The sequence below is a fragment of the Elaeis guineensis genome, chromosome 3, assembly GCF_000442705.2.
Source record: "Elaeis guineensis isolate ETL-2024a chromosome 3, EG11, whole genome shotgun sequence".
Taxonomy (NCBI): Eukaryota; Viridiplantae; Streptophyta; class Magnoliopsida; order Arecales; family Arecaceae; genus Elaeis; species Elaeis guineensis.
This window is the reverse complement of record NC_025995.2, coordinates 91,754,913-91,760,912: the sequence shown is the minus strand read 5'-3', so window position 1 is coordinate 91,760,912 and position 6,000 is coordinate 91,754,913.

Genomic DNA, 6,000 nt, shown 5'->3' with positions numbered 1-6,000 from the left:
GAGTACCAGGCATGTCTGAGGTTGATCAGGCGAACACGTTGGTGTTTGCTCGAAGAAACCTGATCATCTTATCTCTCAAGTCGGATTTAAGATTCGATCCGATTTGAAATATTTTTCTTGGGTCATTGCCCAAAGGAATAGTTTCCAGCTTTTCAACAGGTTCACCTTGGTTCTTCCCGACCTCGTCTATTGAATCTGATATGTCAACTGGTATATTTTTCAAAGGTTGCTTCATCTTAAAGGCAATCACAAAGTATTACCGACCTACTGCTTGATCTTCCTGTATTTTTTCAATTCCTTAGTCGAAAATCGCACTAGTAGGTGATACGCGGAGATGATAGCTTTAAGAGCATTAAGATCAGGTCAACCATGAATAACATTATAAGCAGGTGAAACTTTCACCATCAGAAAGATGAGCTGTACTATTGATTGCCTTGGTTTCTGTCTCGCTATGATCGATAAAGTAATTTTTTCTTCTACAGCTATTGGATTTTTTGAAAATCCGACGAGAGGAGTACCGACCTATTTCAGTTGGCCTGTTAAATTTATTTTTGAGAATGCATCATAGAATGATATATTGGTGGAGCTTCCATTATCAATCGAATTTTTTTTTATATCATATTTTGCTATTATCATGGAGATGACAACAGCATCGTTATGCGGGGTTTGAATCTCCTTTACATCATTCTCAAAAAAAGAGATAATTTCTTTTATCTTCTGCCTCTTGGGGGATGGATCACTAGTGCTTCGTGGGACATCAGATATCATATGTATAACTCCGACCATTGGTTGGTTATGATTTTCAGAGCTGTCTTCTATTTAACACCGATACTCAATGGCTTTGCCTGGCCTCACATATGTACCGAGGTAACCTCAGTGCACCAAGGCTTCTATATTCCGTAGTTGTCTATATTCTTCGGTATCATGGCCATGATCCTGGTGGAAATGGTAATACTTCTTTTTATCCTCCTTTTTTGGTGGAGCTTTCATAGGATCAGATTTTTGGAGGTATCCTTCCCCTTCAATTTGTATCAAGATCTGTGCTCGGGGGGCAGTCAAAGGAGCGTAGGAGTCAAAATGCCAAGGTGGGCTTCTTCACCTCGAATTTTTTTGTGATCGGTTGGAGCCTCTATCCTGTTGAGCTCCATCATCTTCTCTTGACTGTTTCTTCTCATTCTTATTATTTTTCTTGGCTTGCCTGATAATGGCTTCTTCTTCCTCGATCTGAGCATACTTTCGTACTCGATCGAGCATCTCATCATAAGTATTTGAAAAAATTTTATTCAAGAAGAAGACTAGACGATTGCTCTAAAGTCTCCTCTTCAAAGCAGACATGACAACTGCCTCATTGAAATTTTTTACTTTTAGGATGTCTGTGTTGAAGCAAGCCACATACTTTTGAAGGTCTTCGCCTTCTTATTGCTGAAAAGAAAATAGGCTATCGATGTGTCTCAGGTGAGGTTAGTTAGTACCGAAATATATAACAAATAGCTTCTTGAGTTGCTCGAAAGAAGAAATGGATGTTTGTGGGAGGTCGAAAAATCATACCCTCACTATGTTCTTGAGACTAGCAGGAAAAGCAATGCATAGTAGGGCATCAGAAGCCAATTGTAAGGCCATGAGGGCTCTATTGCCCTCAATATGATCTATCGAATCAGTGGAGCCATCAAAGGGCTCAATTGTGGGCATCTTGAACCGATTTAAAATTGACTCACTTAGGATTTCTTGAGAAAAAGAAGATCAGAGATTATAGCTATCTTTATATTGGGATCGACCTCCTACCTGAATCTCCACCGGATGCTTTTCAAGATCTTAGATTTTGCACTCTAGATCATCCCCTCTCTAAGACTTTGTATAATTGAGGACAGATTTGTCATCAGCCTCATCATCAATGTGGTGTTCATCTTGATGAGCTGGTTGATGGCTGTGCTGGGATATAATTTTCAGAGAAGAAGCTTCTTCTTGCTATTATTCCTCATTCTTTTGAAGTTGCTGAGCAGTTATTGTCAGAGCTTGAACTTGTTGAATCAAGAAGTTGAACCGTTGAAGATCAATAGTAACTGATTGTTGTTGTGGTGCCTCTAACATTTCTTTGGGAGAGGATGGAGAGGGTTGCTGTGCTCGTGTCTTGACCATATTTTTCATAAGAAAAATCAAAAGGTGAGCCCTCCTTCTAGCATCAATCTATTACTGTGAGGCTCAAAATTCAGACTGGAGTAGATTGGACAAAACTAAACTGGAAGTAGATAGCAATCTGATCTGGAATGGCTTCAAGAAGACCTACAAGAGACGTCAAAATCGGATAGAGATTGATAAGCATAATATATATCTTAATAAAAGCATCAAAATATATACTAATTGACCTTTATTCCTTAAGAATTGATGGTTTTGTTTGTATTTTGCAGGAAAGATGAACCTCAATACAAAAAGCTCGATTTGTAGATTAAAAAAAAATTAAGAGTAAATCGAACTCAAAACGGATCCTGAAAAAAGATTCAAAGTATCCCCAAAAATTAGCTCAAAAGGTCCAAAATCAGCCCAAAAATCAGAAGCAGGCCGGTCCAATTAACCGCTCAGTCCATGACGGTTCACCGAAAAAAATTTGCATTTCGGTCCATGATAGTCCACAGCCATAGTGATCGGTTCACTACCGGTCCATAGACTGCAGAATGTCATGTTCACATACAGTCTATAGGAACAGTGTTTTCGATCTTTTATCATGGCACACAGGAGAGGAGTGCTCAATTTGCACCATCAGATAGTTGTGAGCGATCTAGGGGTTCAATCGGATGGTAAGGGGAGTCTCCAACTAAGAGAAGAAGTCTGGGAGGGTATTTGCGTGATCCAATGGCTGTGGTTCAATCTAGGGAAGGATCCAATAGCTAATATCGATGCTGGTCTGATTTGAGGTGTGATGCAGCTGATTTCAACCTGTTTGATCATGATCGAACAACAGGCATGGATTGAGGAGTTTGTTTGAATGTGATTTAGAGCCCAATACTACTTGATTTCAACCAATTTTTGCTCTATAAAATGGGAAGACTGTGGCAATAGAAAAAAAAATAGTAGATAGTAGGCAGCCATAGCAAATTGTATTTTTCTTTATTTTAGGTTTTGTTCTAGGATTTGAGGGAAGGAAGAGTGGAGAAGAAGAAAATTGCTTCAGAAAGAGGAGATGCTGTGACAGAGTCCCAAATCTTCCAAAAGATGTATCCAGGAGCCACATTTGGCTAAGGTGCAGTCTGCAGGAGAGTACGGTTGTCCTAACATCGATTTCTGTAGTTATTTTCTATTCTTTGCAATTGAATAAATGGTTTCAATCTTTATTTTCTTTTATATTTGATTTCTGAATAAATTATTTAAATATGGGATGGATTATGATCTTGATAGGATATGATCCATGCCCAGCATAGATAATTAATTCAAAAATTTTATATTTACATAATCTGTTAGGATCTATGCAACTTAATCATTAGATAGCCTATACTTATGGGATAGTCCATGATCTTGATAAGATATGGTTTGTACTCGGTAAGATAGCCTATGCTAGGGATTAGTTTGCAAAATTTATAATCAATTATGAATTTTGATTGCTTAGATTAGAATAAATATCGAGATCTATATTTGTGATCATCTAAAAACTCGAAGATATCTTTTTACCATCTATATTCTTCAATTTCATCTTTGATTTAAATTAGTTAGTTTTAATTAAAATATTATCAAATTTTAAAAATTAAACTTTTTCTTTTACTTTGTTAATTGTATCTCAGCCCTCTAATCTCTGAGGATACGATCCTGACTCATCCTATCTATATAGTTTGAGTTAGATTTATTTTTGACCATCTACGACAGTGATTAGAGATCCTTCAATTCCTGACCTTTCGATGCTTAAGTCAGTTTTGAGCTCGAAAATAATAGGTGGAAAAGAATAGAAGAGCACACGAAGAGAATTTGTGTGGAACTAGAGAAGTCAGACTGAGTGAAAACTAAAACTCTCGTTTAAGAATTGACAGAATTTTCATCGATAGAATCTCGTCTAGTTTTGGAATTGTGAACTTACTCTTGAAGGATCCCTACCCCTCTATTTATATAGGAGCTAATGAGACCATTACAGAGTTTGTTAGGCTATTAGAGGAGTTTGTTAGATGATTAAAGCCACTTGTAAATGAGCTGGAGTATAGCTGTTTGTACCAGCTGGAAGTGAGGTCATACTTAGCTGCATCGGCTAACTATATATGAGATCGTGGCTAGCTATATGCAAGATCATGGCTTAGTTATGGAGATCGCGGGGGACTTCCATAGGTGATTATCACCATAGTGGTTGATCTCAGTGGAATACCAATGTCAGATAAAGGAGCTCGGTCACTACCACCTGAGCTTCCCGACATCTTAGATATATGGGACACTGAGGTACTTTGCTTTAGGTCGATAATAATTTGACCTTATCACTTATAAGCAGCTTGATGTATAGTTGTTCGGTACTTTGAGATCGATGATTTCTTGATCTTGTATGATGATGCCATGTGGCTTAGGGTCAGTTTAGCGCACCAACAGTAACAAAAGAGCTTATGGTTGAAGGATTTGGAGCCTATGGTTTTGTACCTTTCAGATTATGATAGAAATAAAATTGGTAGGCTTGGAGATTTAATTTCAAGAGATCAAAGAGATTGTTCTATACTAGTTGTATCTTTAGTGCCAAATCACCTTTCTTGGTGGTTGTTTTTGGTGAGGTGTGCTTAGTGCCAAATCATCATTTTTGGGGGGTGTTTTTGATGAGGTCTGCTTAAAAGGAGAAAATTGCTTTTAAGCACACCCCATGCTACATCTTTACCAAGTACCGATACATTGATTACCTAGGAACCATTAAGAACTTGACAACCATCATAGCAAACCTTGAAATAAGAAGTGCTAGTGCTAAAGTAGGCGAGTTTGCAACTAAATATTCCATTTTCCTTATTATTTCATCAAATAATATTTGTGAACATAAGGCGGCACAAATCGACACATAATGCAAATTTGAAGCCTGACATTTATGTGATAAGAAATAAAAGTCCTAATTGAAGCAAGCAGGAAAAGGAAATAAAAAATTTCCACGACATCGAAAAACTGATCTTATGTTCTCTGAATTAGAAGATATTGCACTCTCAGAGATCATTGAAGGAAGTTGTTGCTCATTCGTCAATTCAATGCACATGATTGATGGCATTACTGCAAATATATTCCCCTGCATCAAATATACTGACCAACTCCTCCAACATCAAGCATGCTAACACACACACACAGAGGGAGGAGTGGAGAATAATTACTAAGTGTTGTGGGGTCGAGCTGCCTCGACCGTGGACCTTGGAACTTATCCCCTGATCTCGAGGTGGCAGAGATGCAAAGATAACAATGGGTTCGATGCAAGAGGCCAAGGTGAAATTGTTGCTTTGGCACAGACCAACCGACCTTTGGGTCGGAACTTAAACGGCCTCCACATTAGCCTCCAACTGACCCCCAGGTCGGGACTCTGCCAGTCACCAAAGGTGAGGTTCCATGGTCCGTGTCGACATGAATTCCAGTACGGATAAGATTCCAGATTTAGATTCGAAGATGGACAAATTCTAATCATGGCCGATTTACGCATCAGCCACCAACGCTCACATCGATGCCGACCTATAGATGGGACTCTGACTTTCTGTCAGTACCTTTGCCACACTCACTCGAGCCTAGACCCCAGGATCAGCCAACCTTCATATCAGATTGTCGACTTACACTTGACATCTCACTCGTCGTCAGAGCAACGTCCAAACATTGGATGCCAATCTGAGAAAGGGCCTAAACCTAGTGTCCCTCCAACCCATGTCAGTCACTATATTTAGGAAGGCTAATGGGAGACCCTAAAATGGTCCCTGAAGTCACATCACCTAATGTTAAATCACATCGCTCCTGACTACGGCCAACTATACACCATATAGAGTTCCGTCAAGTCGTGCCATCCCTAAGGATGGCTGGTTGTAC